This window comes from Crotalus tigris, unplaced genomic scaffold (assembly GCF_016545835.1).
Source record: "Crotalus tigris isolate CLP2741 ecotype Arizona unplaced genomic scaffold, ASM1654583v1 scf7180000018759.1681925, whole genome shotgun sequence".
Lineage (NCBI taxonomy): Eukaryota > Metazoa > Chordata > Lepidosauria > Squamata > Viperidae > Crotalus > Crotalus tigris.
The window spans coordinates 339,417-355,545 of record NW_024097185.1 but is presented as its reverse complement, the minus strand read 5'-3'; the positions used below and the strand labels follow the sequence as shown (position 1 = coordinate 355,545).

Here is a 16,129-nt window from a genome sequence, read left to right as displayed (position 1 = left end):
TTGCTGGCAATGGCAAAACTATCCCGATATGTTGTGTGACGTCACGTGACGTCGCGAGTTTGACATGTCTGACTTAGAGGAAAGAAATACTCATGTGTGTTTGTTATTTGTCAACTTCAGTTTGGCATTTAACACAATCATTCCCCAGCATCTAGTAGACAAACTGGGCCTTTTAGGCTTAAACACTCCTTTGTGCAACTGGATTCTAGATTTTCTTACCAGCAAGCCCCAATATGTACGAGTTGGAACAAATACCTCTAATACCATTTTCTTGAGCACAGGTTCTCCTCAGGGCTGCGTCCTAAGTCTGCTGCTATTCACCCTGTCGACCCATGACTGTTGCGCTAGGTTTGCCACCAACCATATTGTGTAGTTTGCAGATGATACAACAGTAGTGGGCCTTATTCATGATAACAATGTGGATGCTTGCCGCAAGGAGGTTGAGGGGTTGGTGAACTGGTGTAAGGAAAGCAGCCTAGTTTTAAATACTGGAAAAACCAAAGAGATCATTGTCAATTTCAGAAAAGGCAGGCACAGCCACACTTCTTTGTCCATTAATGATTCACCTGTGGAGATGGTTACCAGCATCAAACTCCCGGGTATGCAGCTAACGAGTAGGCTGGCTTGGTCGCTCAACAGTGAGACATTGGTGAAGCAGGCACAGCAGCGCCTGCATTTTCTGCATCGCATGAGAAAAGCACATCTTCCTTCTCCTCTCCTTACCACTTTCGACAGGGGGACGATTGAGAGCATTCTGTCATACAGCATCACAGTCTGGTTTGGAAGCATCACTGCTTCAGACAGGAATGCAATGCAGAGAGTGGTGAGGATGGCCGAAAATATCATTGGCAGTTCCATCCCTCCCATCCAGGACATAGCAGAGAAGCGGTGCTTGAGCAGGGTCCATAAGATTATCTGGGATGCTACGCATCCTCTTCACGACCTGTTTTCCTTGTTAACTTTTGGGAGGAGGCTTTGTGGTATCCGAAGCAAAACATTCAGATTCAGCCATAGTTTCCTTCCATACAGCATTAACCTTGTGAACTCTCAAACTTCCTCCTTCCGTTATATATTCAAGATGGACAGTATTTAATATTTATTTGTTATGTATATGTAGGAGTGCGGGTCTGTACATATGTTGTATATAGTATGTTTAGATGTGTGTCATGTATGTTTCATCGAGAGCGGGCAACTAAATTTCATTTTTGATGTGTGCCATTGTGCCCACAGTAAAAAAATGACAATAAAGGTTATCTTATCTTATCTTAATATTCTAACCAAGTTAAAAAATAAATTGTACATTTGTGTGGCACATTCTTATACATTTTTGTGACATGATTTATTAATAGCAAATATTTATTTATACCTGTGTTCTCTAGCAGACCAGCAATATGACAGGAACTGTTATCTTTCTATTCTTAATAGAAACACTCTGTTAAGTTAGGGTTAATTCTTTAGGCACAAAGGTTTTAATGAAATTAGTATTATTACAAAACAAAGAACAAAATGCTTTCCAGAGCCAGGTTGTTACATCTATTTAGACAATCCAATTCTTTGCTTAAAATAAGGAGCTATTTATTTACTTCTATTTACTTTGTGCAACAAAAGTAATCATTGCTCAGTGTTGGACATTTTTTTTAAAACTTTAAAAAAAGGATTTCTCAGCTGCTTTGTGAGAAACAGCGCTCTATGATGTCATGCTGGCCACATGACTGCAGAAATGACTTTGAATAGTGCTGGCTCTATAGGTTTAAATGGAGAGGAGCACCTCCCCCTATAGTGAACAATGTCTAGCAGAGAATTTCCAAAGGCAAGATTTACAATTTTATTGTCTTTTGTAATAGTATATTATTTGTTCATAACAATGTGAAATCTCAGCTGACAGTTCTTTTGTGGGTGTTGGACTTAATATGCACTGAGTTCTTCCCCCAAACCTAAGAACGTATCATGTGTTGGCATAATATATGTGTGGATCCAAACAGCATGGCCTTTTGTAATTGACAGAAATAACGTGAATGCATTTATTTTCTAAGTGGAAACAAAGATTTTTTGGTGTAATACTTAATGTGCTGATAGCCACTAAGACCATTACAACTTGTTTATATCATAATTTTTGACTATTTTTTCAACTATATGTTTCCACCAATTTTTCATTACTAGAACAGATGCAGTACCAAATGTGGTGTAAATTGTTTCAATCAAAGGTCTTCATATATAAGCATCTTAGTTTTTAGTAGTCTTGTAGAAAAACGTAAGAGACTTTTATGAATTCCAGAGAGTTTAGCAGAATGATTTATTGCGCAAGGTTCAGAAGCAGTAACAACAAGCAATTCTGAACACTGAGGGTGGGTTTAAACTACAGTTTTATACTTTCCCTTTCTCAGGAACAAAGGAGCACAAATAGAAATCTACATTGTAATACGTCAGATTCATTTCTCACGTATTAGATTCATTTCTCACGGGCATACAATGGAGAATCTGCTACATATCTTGTTTCCAAGTGCACTGCGCATTTGGTTTGTCACAGATTGCTAACACAGCTTTATTCCAGTAATTATGCAGACACATCATTGTTTTAATGATTTTTCATTATTATTATTATTTCACATTATTCTATATTATTCTACCTTATTCCCCCCTTTGGAAGTTTTCTTGCTTAAATTTCCATCATTCTACTTCTGATTCAGGATCTTTAGTGGGCACCATTTTGTATTCCCATAAAGCTAACATTGTTTCATGTTTTGCAGTTATAATTTTGATTTCTACCTCTGATATTGGGTCGTAGCCATTGGCATCTATTCCTATCCCAAACATCCAGTTTTTTTCTTTCCCATCTATTTTGTTCCAGGAACCAACTTCCATTCTTGATTGTGAGAGTCACCAAATTACAGTTGTCCCTTCCACAGGAGTCTGCTTTTATATTATTCTTTTCAAACCTTCGGGTCTTGGGTATGCCACTTAATGCATGACCACCACTTACATTTGACTGTGGAGACTGCACATACATCCGGTGGGCACAAATACTTATGGTTTGGGATATAGCTGTGGATATGACTGATCCCTCTGCAACCATATATTGCAGCCCAATAATTAGCTGCCTTACAAACATCAAAGGTGACACTAAAACTGGAGTGTGGGTTGGATTTCCATTGAGAGATCCCTAATAGTGCCTGGTCCCTAGAGCTACTTCTTGTTCTATGTGTTCGGATCTGCAAGGCCCAGCTGTCAGACTTTGGGTTATAACACTGATCTTGGACCCCTTTTCTACAAACTTTATATGTTTATTTATTTATGAGACTTATATACCGCTTTAAGTGCAAGCACTCTCTAAGCGGTGTACACCAGTAAGCAATGTATATATATATTTACATTGCCCCCAACAATCTGGGTCTTCATTTTACCTACCTCGGAAGGATGGAAGGCTGAGTCAACCTTGAGCCAGTGAGATTTGAACTGCTGACCTGCTGAACACAGTCAGCTAAAGTGGCCTGCAGTACTGCACTCTAACTGCTGCGCCACCTCGGCTATATGTAGTTCTATTGTATGTACAGGAGCTAGGGGAACTATCTTGGCACCCTTCTGGTTTCATTGTATAATAAATCAAAGTCTTAGTTATCTGGTTTCCTTGTTTTGTAATCTTGATGCAGTTTCGACAACCCTGGTTCCCCTGTGTTTTTGTTCTTTCTTTGTGTATGTATGTTCCCCATATTAAATAACTAACAGATATTACGAGCTGTAGAATCCTCATATCTTCCACCGTGCGTAGAGAGACAGCTTCCGGGGTGTCTCAGCAGGGTTTGTTCACACTGTGTGTTGAGAACCCGTTGCCGGTAGGGTTCGACAGGGTGTATTTCTTGCAAATTTCAACACCAAAGGTTTGTCAGTTTTCTTCACCTTGTAAGTTACTGGATCGGCAGGTGCAGCTGCTTTCAATCTACTCCAGTGGATCCAGGACTTTCCCTCCAAGGTTTTCACTGCCAAAGGAAAACACATAACAACAGCACATGGTCCTTTCCATCTTGGGCTTACGGGGTCTGCTTTCCAATGTTTCACCCATACTCTATCTCCTGGTTTGAACCCATGTGTTGCTGTGACCACTGGAGGGGGTTGTTGTTCCATCATATAATGGCACAAATTTGAAACAGCTAAATTATGAAGCTGTAACTGATGTAACAATTTCTGTTGGTCTATTCCCCCCTTACGAGCCAAGTCTGGCCAGCCCTGACTGTCAGGTTTAAATAGACAAGGGGGACGGCCAAACATGAGCTCATAAGGACTAAGTTGTAGTTTAGTGCAGGGGGCCAGTCTGATTGCATACAAAACCATAGCAAAACATCTGGCCAATGGAAATGAGTTTCCAAACAAAATTTGGTAATGAGGGTTTTAATTGTGCGATTAGCACGTTCCACCCTTCCAGCCGATTGGGGGGCGAAAGGCACAGTGAAATCTCCACTTCATTCCTAATGCCTGGGCTAAAGCCTTGTTAATTTGGTGTACAAATTCAGGGCCATTATCTGATGAAATCCTGGAAGGGCAACCAAATCTGGGAATAATTTCTTTTAGAAATATTCTGGCAACCTGTATAGCTTTCTTATTTACAGTTGGAAAGGCTTCACTCCACCGTGAATAGGTATCAATTATTACTAACAGGGCTACATATTTCTTACTCCTAGGCATATCAGTAAAATCAACAATGACATAGTCCATTGGAAAATAAGCGATTGGTTGTCGATCAGGTGGTACTATTGGTCCTTGGCGTGCATTGGTTTGGGCACAAATGGGACATTGAGAACATACTTGAGCTGTTAGCGAAGAAGCAAAGGGAAGATAGAAAAATTGTTCAAGCTGTTGTAATAATGCAGTTTTTTCCCAGATGATGTTGCTTAGGGGCTTGAAAAATAAGGGGGCGGGCAAGTGCCAGAGGAACAGCAATGCGTCCATCGGGAAGGGTGTACCAGCCTTTAACTAGTTTGGCTTGTACATCCTGCTTCAACTTTTGGCTTTCCTCTTTCGTATATGTAGGATCAAGTTGTTCTAAGTAAGTGTCTAGATACATGAACCTGGTGACATCTGACTGGAGGGAGGGGGGGCCTTCTAACGCAGCTCTCTTGGCTTCTTTGTCTGCCTTCCTATTGCCCTGGGTAATAAGGCTTGAGTCTTTTTGATGTCCAGTACAATGGATTATTGCAACTTTGGATGGCAATTGAGCTGCCTTAATAAGTCTTTTAATCAAAGTTGCATATTGGATGATCTTGCCTGTGGAGTCCAAATATCCTTTTTCTTTGTAGATCGCTGCATGTGTGTGAATTGTCAAAAATGCATATTTACTGCCCGTATATACATTTAAAATCATTCCTGCAGCTATTTCTAATGCCTGGGTTAAGGCATATAATTCTGCAAATTGCTTGGCTAAGCAACTGTGCTGACTCTATAGTTGCAGTTTGAGAAACAATTGCGTAACCAGAGTATCTAATTCCTTGATCCATAAAGCTGGATCCATCAGTAAACCACTGAAAGTCTGGATTATGCAAGGGTTGGTCCATAAGGTCAGGTCTGCAAGAATATTGTAGTTCTATTGTTTGCATGCAGTTATGCATGGGCATAGTTGAATCTGGTATTGGCATGAGAGTGGCTGGATTGAGAGTTGAGCACTGTTGCAGTGTAACTTGTGGATTTTCTAATAAAAGGGCCTGTATCTTATGCATCCTTTGATTGCTGATCCATAAATGTCCCTTATTGTCAATAATTGTCTGCAGGGCATGACTAGTACAAACAGTCACTGGAGCTGAAAAGGTTAACTTATTTGCCTCCTGTAGTAACAGTATAACTGCTGCTAAAATTTTTAAACATTGTGGCCAACCCTGCGAGCCCATATCCAGCTGTTTTGACAGATATGCGACTGGGTGGTTCCAATTTCCCTGCTTTTGGGTAAGGACTCCTAAAGCCACATCCTGTCTCACATCGACATAAAGTGAGAACGGCCTAGATATATTCAGGTAGACCTAGGGCTGGTGCTGTAGTAAGAGCCTGTTGAAGATGTTCCATTGCTAGGGTCTGTTCTTGTTGCCACAAAAGAGGTTCCTTTTCTGGTCCCCTTAAAACTTGGTATAATGGTTTAGCTGTGAGAGTGAAGTTAGGAATCCAAATTCTACAGAAGCCTGTAATTCCCAAAAGGCTCTAACTTCCTGTTTTGTTTGGGATATGGGAATCTGTAACACAGCTTGCTTTCTTTGGGGGCCCAGAGTTCTTTGTCCTTGTGATAGTTCATAGCCTAAATACATTACAGTCTTTTGAACTAATTGTGCTTTCTTTCTGGACGCTCTATAGCCACAGTTTTGTAACATTTGAAGCAGTCTGGATGTGTTTTCAAAGCAATCCTCCCTGCTTTGTCCAGTTATCAGAATATCATCTACATATTGAAGGCAACAGTCCTCTTGTCTGACTAACTTCAAATATGCAAGATCTTGGGCTAAAGCTTGACCAAAACACGTTGGTGAATTTTTAAAGCCTTGTGGTAGTCTAGTCCAGGTATATTGAGTCTTAACTTGTGTCTTTGGATTAGCCCATCAAATGCAAAGATTGGCTCTCAACTCTCAGCTAAAGGTATGGTGAAAAATGCATCCTTTAAGTCCACAACTGAAAACCATTTAGCAGATGCAGGTATTGTACTCAAAAGAATATATGGATTAGGAACAGTTGCATGTAGGGTTAGGGTCAACTTATTAACAGGGCGGAGATCTTGTGCCTGTCTCCACTGTCCGTCGGGCTTACGAACAGGTAGAATTGCAGTATTCCAGGGTGACTGAATTTTTCTAATGATTTTTGCTATCAAGTATTTTTGGATTAATTCTTGAATGGCAATTGCAGCCTCTGAAGTACAATATAATTGGGGTATTTTAACAGGATATGCCTGGGGTTTTAGTTCCACCATAACGGGTGTGGCATATTTCGCAAATCCAGGGGGATTATCCTCCACCCACAGGAGTGGGACATGAAACTGCTGCCACATATTATCTTCTACTTTCTCTTTTTCTGTCACTATCATCAAACGCCATATTTCTTCCACTGGGTGGTGCACTTGCATTAATTGTTTCCCATGATCAAAGGATATTGTTGCTTTTAACTTAGTAAGCAAATCCCTCCCCAGTAATGGAATTGGGCAGTCTGAGGCATGTAGAAATTGATGTTTAATGATTCCTTGTCCCACTTGGCATGTTAGGGGTTCCAGGAGTGGTCAGGATTGAGTTTCTCCAGATACTCCCTGAATTTGGATGGTCTGGTTTGATTGCTTGCCAGTAGATTTATTTAGGACAGATCTGGTGGCTTCCATGTCAACTAACATTGGGACAATCTGTCCTCCCACCCGTATTTTAACAATGAGCTCCGTGGGTGAGACCATAGAACCCTGTCCTCTTCAGTCTCCCCATTCCATGTTGGTTAAGCCGATCATGTTTTCTTCTCTTTCTTCTGTCTGACTGGGAAGGGCTGGACGCCCTCTTCCCCTGTAGCTTCTCTGGAAAGTCCCTCTAAATCCTCTTCCTCGTCCTCTTCCATGCTGGCGAGATTGTCCCCTAGGTTGGCCATTCCTCTAGGGGCACTCCCTTTGCCAGTGTCCTTCCTGGCTACAGATGGCACATTGGTTGGGTCCAAAATGCATCCCCCCCCCAATGCCACTGCTAACATTTCAACTATCTTTTTCTCTTTCTGATATGATTTACGCTCCTCTTCTTTTTCACGGTTACGGAACACCTTTTGTGCTATTTCCATAATATCTGCTACATTCTTGCCTAATGCCACTTCTGTGCGCTGTAACTTTTTTTCTTATGTCTGAGGCACTTTGGGTGATATATCTTTTAATTAGGAGGGGGCAATTTTGAGCCATCTCCATATCAAAACCTGTGTTTATTTTATAAGCCTCTATTAGTCTGCTGAGAAAAGCAGTTGGTGACTCATGTTTTTGTTGCCAAATACTACTTACTGCAGCATAATTAACTGGATGGATTGCTGCTTCTCTCGGCTTCTAAACACAAAAGCTGATAATTGTACAACGAAGTTTGGTGCTGTGCATCATTAGCATTCCAGTTTGGTCTTTCTTCTACTGCATCGGTATTTCTGCTTGCCTGAGAATTCGCTTCTCCCTCGGGGTGTCGGTGGGCAAGTACTTTTAATTTCCCTAATCTATATTTTTCTCTTCCTTCCATATCCAGTAAAGTAGAAATAAGTTGTTGCATATCATCCCAGGTGGGATTATGTGTCTGAATAATGGTGGAGAATAGGTCTATTATTTCTTGAGGTTTTTCTGAAAATAGCCCAAATTGCTGACGCCAATTAAATAGATCAGTGGTTGTAAAGGGAACATACTGAAGCATTGGAACATTGGTGTTGTTTGGTCCAGGGACCAAAACTTCTCTTAGAGGGGCTATCATTTCTTCTGTTTAGACCCCTGTTTTACTTCTAGTTCGACTAGAAGCTGATGTTTTGCTTTCATCGCTATCCAAGTCCTGTTCTTTTTTCTGAATGGTTTTATCTTCTTTTATCTTTCTTTCCACACCGGCTTCTGGTTGAAGATGGACTTCATTTCTTTCAGCCAGAAGGTGTGGAATTTGCTGATGTATTCCCCCTTCTTCTCTTCTAGGAACATAGGGAGGGGGTCTGGCAATTTTCTCCCTGTCTTCCTGGCTGAAAATCTTAGCTTTTATCTGAGTCTTGGGTTTTTGGTTTGCCAAATATATTTTAGCACATTCTATCTGACACTTTGCTAACCATCGAGGCTTTTCTGCAATATTAATCTGCCATTGGTCTATATAAGGATATTGGTCCCAATGATCACTTCCAGTCACAATTTGATGAACCCGTGCCACGAGTTCGGGATTCGCCGATTCCTCTTTGGGCCACCCTATACCCCTTTTTAAAATTTCCTAACATGCACTGAAGTGGCGTCTGACCAATGCCCTTCTTTGTCTGGTTCCCCCCCATTTCTCCCTAACACACTACCACCGACCTGAAGTGCCGGACGTTCCAATGGTCACTCTGCAGGAAATGTGATGGTTTAATCACCCACACAACCCTACCTTTTGAAGACTTAAGGATGCTGCCTTGTCTTCTAGGGGGTGATCAGTCCCCTCTTCTGATCCAAAAGGGATCAGGTTTCCCCTTTTACAATACTTGCCTGCAGGCATTCCAGACTCTTCCCAGGATTAAAGACCCGTCTGCTACACTCGGTGGATCCTTGACTGAAATGCTTCGCTGGTGGGTGAGTTCCCCTCCCTTCCCGTCGATGTCTCCCCGTAGACAAAGGCCACGGAGCCAGCTTGGAGGAATCGTCGTTAGGAGAGGGGCTCTCCACCAGGGTAGTCCATCTGGAAGGTCAATGGCCTCTTCCTAAAAGTCCCGTCTGGAGTGCCAGAATTCTTGTAGAAAAATGTAAGAGACTTTTACGAATTCCAGAGGGTTTAGCAGAGAGATTTATTTCACAAGGTTCAGAAGCAGTAACAACAAGCAATTCTGAACACTGAGGGTGGGTTTAAACTACAGTTTTATACTTTCCCTTTCTCAGGAACAAAGGAGCACACATAGATATCTACATTGTAATACGTCAGATTCATTTCTCACGTATTAGATTCATTTCTCATGGGCATACAATGGAGAATCTGCTACATACATTGTTTCCAAGTGCAATGCGCATTTGGTTAGTCACAGATTGCTAACACAGCTTTATTCCAGTAATTATGCAGACACATCATTGTTTTAATGATTTTTCATTATTATTATTATTATTTCACATTATTCTATATTATTCTACCTTAGTAGTATCATACTTTATGTACTGCATGATCATCTGTATCATACAGTACACAAGCAAGGTTTGCACATAATGATAAATGAGCAATCTTGACACATTATTAACCTTGAAAAGTGTACCTCAGTAGTATTGTTTGGTATCAATATAAGTAGGGACAGTTAACAGAAAAGGATAGGAAAAATTAGTTAATATTGGGTTAGCACTAAAGAAGATGATCTTATGGAAGGTTCTTATGACTGGTTTGTCAAGATCATTATAATTTAGTAGCTGTCCGGCAGAGATGATATACAGACAGTAAGTCAGCAAAATATTTTGAGGTTAGTATCCCTTTAAGACAGGGGTGTCAAACTGCCGGCCTGTGGGCCAAATGTGTCATGCTGAAACCGTGCCCACCCCATTGCCGACAATGGGGAAAAAATCATGATACGTTGCGACATACCACGTGACATTGCGAGTTTGACACCCCTGCTTTAAGAGACTGTCTGAGGAAAATGACAGTTGGAATCTTTAGCTCTCTTGAACCGATTGTACATAATTGACTGCTTTGTATTCTGTATGCTCCCTGATTGTTGTTGTTTCATGTTGTATATTAAACCACAGTTCTTTTGATAAACCACTTTCAGATGTTTGTGATCCTGTGTTGCCACAATAAGAAAACAAGAAAAAAGCTGCGATAATTTATATTTTTAAACAAACAGATTATGGGCCCAGAATAAAGAAAAAGCCCAGAATTGAAGAAAAGCCCAGAGTGAAGGAAAGCCAAGAGAAAACAAGTGAGAATCTGATCAGAGTCAGAGGAACTGGGCATTGTGGTTTGTAGTTATACAGTACAAGGTATCAATCAAAAAATGGTCTCTGTCAGTGTTATGGGAGGAGGCTTTGTGGTATCCTAGCTGAATGAAACAAACTATCTCTCCTGGAGTTTAAAAATGGAAATGTATCTACGAAGAGCTGTGGATCATAGTTACTAATCCTCCAACAGAATTGGATGAAGGGGACCAAAGAAAAAGTGAGAAAGCGTTAGCTAACATTATCCTGAGTTTGGAGGATAACCAACTGATACATGTAAGAGGTCTTCAATCTTCAAAAGAATGCTGGGAGGCTTTGCGCAGTGTGTATGTAAGAGAGACTGCAGGCAGCAAAATAATGTTGACAAGGAGACTGTATAAAGCACAACTTAAATAGGGAGAGAACATGTCAAAACATTTGCAGGACATGAGAAAAATATTCCTAGAATTGGAGGAAAGAGGAATGACCTTTACTGAGACACACAAAGTATACGTGATGCTCAGTTCATTGGACAATTCATGGGATGTTGTAGTAACAAGTTTAGAATCCATGAATGAACAGGATTTAACCATGAGATATTTAAGTGGCCAGTTACTGGAGGAAGAACAGAAACAGTTGGATAGGCACCAAGGAAAGAGAGGAGAAAATGCTCAAACCAGACCTATGACAGCAACATCAGAGAAAGAAAAAAAAAGGAGCTGAGACCGTTTGCATTGTAAAACATTGCTACGCATGTGGTTCTACAGAACATCTCCAAAGACGCTGTCCAGAGAGGAAAAACAAAAGTACAGCAAGACAAGGATATAGAACTATGCAACCAACCAAAGATGGGAAGTTATTTACCCTGGCAGCAACCAAAGAAAAATACGCTCAACAAGTGGCTACTAGACATTGGGGCAAGCCAGCATGTTGCAGCAAACCCACATGCATTTGTTGATTTAAGACCAACTAACCCGGATTTTGTCAGCCTGGCTAATGGTCAACAGTCAGCAGTTAAAGGGGAAGGAAATGTCTATGTACCTGAACTAGGGGTAACATTGAACAAAGTGTTATATGTGCCAGACACAGACCATAATTTACTAAGTGTTGCATGTCTAGATAACGAGGGATATGAAGTAATGTTTGCTAGTGGGCAATATACTATCAAGAAAGATGGGAGGATTTGTGCATGGGACATTGGACAGAATGGTTTATACATATTAGAACAGAAAGGTGTTTGTGCATGTACTCTGACAAACACACCCACACGTAACTATGTGCATCTAATGCATAGGAGATTAGGTCATGCCAGCTTTAGAGTCTACAGAAAATGCCAAAAATAGCAGAAGGACTGAAAGTGAAGAACTGTGATGTGTACCTAGATTGTGCCGTGTGTATGGTAATCCAGATATGGATTTTGTTATTTACTCAAACACAAAACACAGGTATTGCAACAATTTAAACCAGTGGTTCTCAACCTTTTTAATGCTGCAAACCCCAACCGGTCATAAGTCGAGGACTACTCAACCGGTCATAAGTCAAGGACTACTCAACTGATGCAGCACCGTTTGCAGAATGGGACTTTTGGCGGGCTCAGCAGGGCAGAGACAACCTGGACAATTCCTATTGGCTTTTGAAAGCCAATAGAATTAGACTCTATTCAAGAGAGTCTATTCTATTGGCTTTCAAAAGCCAATAGAATAAAAGGGAGTAGCACAGCTAAGGAAAAGGGGGAAAAAATGGTGGACTGCGTTGTTTGGCGACCCCCGTGAAATGGTCGTTCGACCCCAAATGGGGTCCCGACCCACAGGTTGAGAACCACTGATTTAAACAATGGGTGACATTTGTGGAACGCAGATATGGCAATAAAGTATGCCAATTGCAGACAGACAGGGGAGCAGAATTTATATCCAACCATTTTCAACGTTGGCTTAGGAATCTAGGTATTAGACACAAATGAACAAACCCATATACACCAGTTGAAAATGGAGTAGCTGAAAGGAGGAATGGTGTATTACAGACAATGAATGACTCACTACTTCCAGATGCAGGCATGAGTGGAGAGTACTGGGGAGAAGCCATAAAAAGTCTAACTATTTAATAAATAGATTATGGAGTTCTGCTGTGAACGAAATACCATATTTTTTGTTATACGGTAAGAAACCCTTATGGCTCACTTAAGAACTTTTGGTAGTTATGCCTGGGTCCATAATCCTAAGAGCACTAGAAGGAAGGAACAGAAAAAGACCAGAAAACTGAGGATTATAGGATATGAGCCAGGATCCAAGGAATATAGGTTTACTGATGAAACTCAGAAAGTTGTGATTTCACGTTCTGCCACCTTTGCAGAGCATAGTAATTGGGATAGGGCACATGCCAACACAGAGGTGTTTATTTCATCACATAGTAATAGGAGGAGAAGCTACAGAAGACCTATCATCAGAGAAAATGGATAGCAGGTCAAAAACTGTAAACATAAAGGAGGAGAGACGTGACATGAAAAGTGAAGACACAGAAGTACAGGAACAGGTGTTACCAAGGAAGTCAAAATAAATTAATAAAGGAGTACCTCCTGATAGATCCAAGGCAAGTGAGATTAGCGTATGTAGTATGCATTATGAACCTCACAATTATCAAGAAATTATTCCTTACAAAAACAGAACGAGAAAAATGGAAGGAAACCATGGACAGGGAAATGGAATCTATGGATCAGCATCAAATGTTCTCACTCAGGAGATTACCAGAAGGAGAAAAGGCCGTGGGATGTAAGTGGGTATATAAAAAGAAGGTATTACAAAATAATGAACTGCAATACAAGGCAAGACTAGTAGCACAGGGATTCACACAAAGAAAAAAAATGTTCATTATGTTGGTTTGCACCAATAGTTAAGAGTGAAACATCAAGGCTAGCATTAGCTTTAGCTGCTGCACATGATTATGCAATATACCATTATGATATCTCCACTGCATATTTAAATGCTAAATTGGAAGAGCAGATATATATGACACAAGCTCCAGGCTATGAAACAAAAGCAACCTGGATACTTATACAAATTGAAGAAAGCCATCTATGGGTTAAAACAGTCAAAAGGAACTGGAATCGGTGCCTAGACAAGTGATGGCGAACCTTTTAGAGACTGAGTGCCCAAACTGCAACCCAAAACCCACTTATGCATCGTCGAGTGCCGGGTGGGTGTGGCCCATTGGCTGGGCATGGCTGTGGTGGTAACGGAAGACTGGGTGGGACTAAAAAGTTCAATCAATCAATTCCAACTTTGCAAGATCTTTTTTTTCCGTGAGAAGTTGAAATTGACTGAACCTTTTTTTTTTTTTTGCACATGGCGACAGAGGCCTAAAGTGAAAAGGTTTTATAAAACCCAGCTGAAGACCTAGGACTGGGGCGACAGCGCGCATGCCCACAGAGAGGGCTCTGAGTGCCACCTCTGGCACCCATGCCATAGGTTCACCACCACTAGCCTAGACCCTGCTCTAAAGAGATTAGGATTTAGAAGCAGCAGAGCAGATCCCTGCAATGTATGAGGGTGCAGAATGCTTGCTGTTGGCATATGTAGATAACATATGTTCAGTTACAAAACATCATTCACAGGCCCACTCTTTTGCCAGACAACTGGAAAAGACGTTTAAATTAAAAAGCCTAGGAGAGATAAAGTACTACCTGGGTGTAGAGATACAAAATCTAAAAAATGTAGGATTTATAATAAGCCAAACAAAAAAAGATAAAACAGCTATTAGAGAAGCATGACATGCTTGATTGTAACAGTGTATCTACTCCTATGGTTTTAGGCTTCCAGAATAATGTGTAGATGAAAAATGACACAGAATATGATAAAGAGATATATCAATCAGTGATCAGTAGTTTATTCTATTTATCCCAGTGGACACAGCCTGATATAACCAATGCATTTTAAGTAGACACACGTCTGCACCAAAACAACCTTGGATTTGGATAAAAAGGGTATTACGATATTTAAAGGGAACAATGGACCTAGGGTTATGGATAAGAGAGACCATCCAGTAACCTATCAATACAATGCTATATAGACAGTGACTGGGCAAACGATATGAATGATAAAAAATCAAATACAGGTTTTGTAATATTATTTGCCAGAAATGTAATTGGATGGAAATCTAGAAAACAATCCTCAGTGGCACTTTCAACTGCAGAGGCTGAATTTATAGCATTGGCAGAGGCGTGTTCAGAGTTAACTTGGTATGTACAACTACTAAAGGATGTAAATATTTACATAAAAGGGGCTATACCAGTTTGGGAAGATAATGTTGCATGTATAACAATGGCAACAGGAGAACGCATCGGAAGCCGGAGTAAACACATAGATATCAAATATTGCAATGTAAGTGAGGCAGTAAAGAATAAACTAATAGAGTTAAAGCATTGCTCCTCTGAAAATAATTTGCTGGATATATTAACGAAGCCTTTGAGTTCAGACAAGTATCAAAATTGGGTAAAGGCATTCGGAACAGAGATGATATACAGAGAGTGAGTCAGCAAAGTATTTTGGGGTTAGTATCCCTTTAAGAGACTGAGGGAAATGACAGTTGGAATCTTTAGCTCTCTTGAACTGTTTATACATAACTGACTACCTTATATTCTGTATGCTCCCTGAATGTTGTTGTTTCATGTTGTATATTAAACCACAGTTCTTTTGATAAACCACTGTCAGATGTTTGTGATCCTGTGTTGTCACAAGAAGAAAACAAGAAAAAGGCTACAATAATTTATATTTTTAAACAAACATGATTAATTCAGGTTATGCTAGCTAGTTTTCACATTGGGAAGAGCCAAGGTAGAGTAGTTAGGCAGCCAGTTTTTACTTAAGAATTTTTTATAATATAACCCAGGGGTAATCAACCTTGGCTCTTTTATGACTCGTGAACTTAACCTCCCAGAATACCTGAGCCAGTACAGCACAGCTGGCTCAGGAATTCTGGGAGTTGAAGTCCACAAGTCATAAAAGAGCCAAGGTTGACTACCCCTGATATAACCTATAGCCCTGAAGTGCACAACTTAATCTCTGAATGCTAATAGGCTGATATGAAATAAACTTAAAATTGTCACTGAGGTTTAGATTATAATACATATGGTATATTCTTATGGGAACTTATTTTATTTCAGTAAAATGGGTATGTGATATATGGACTGAAGATACTTTGAACAATTGTTTTGTTTACAATAGTGGCAAATATCTGTAGCTTGGGTGTAGGATGAGGGTGAAGGTTCATTCTCCAAGCTTGTGGGTTGGTTTCTGAACGTTTCGTAACCAGACTAGGTAACATCTTCAGCAGAGGTTAGGGGATGTCAGTGTTCTTCTGTTTATAAGGGCTTCAGATGTGGGTGTGTCAAGTGAGAGTCTGTGATGAGTCTTATGATGGGTCAGGTGTAAGTCATCAGTGAATCTTGTGATGGGGAGGTTACATCAGGTCACGGTCATTGGGAGGTGCACTGATGGTGAGGGGGGGCTTGCATGGGTTGGTTGAGGGTTGGTGCTGTCTTTGGTTGGCTGTGAGGTTGATTTGGAT

At 40.5% G+C, this 16,129-nt stretch overlaps 1 protein-coding gene across 13 annotated transcripts in view; it reads left to right on the top strand.

The window, feature by feature from the left end:
* Positions 1-16,129, top strand: part of MAP4K4 (mitogen-activated protein kinase kinase kinase kinase 4) — a 243,155-nt gene that overhangs the window by 153,923 nt on the left and 73,103 nt on the right. The window lies entirely within an intron of this gene.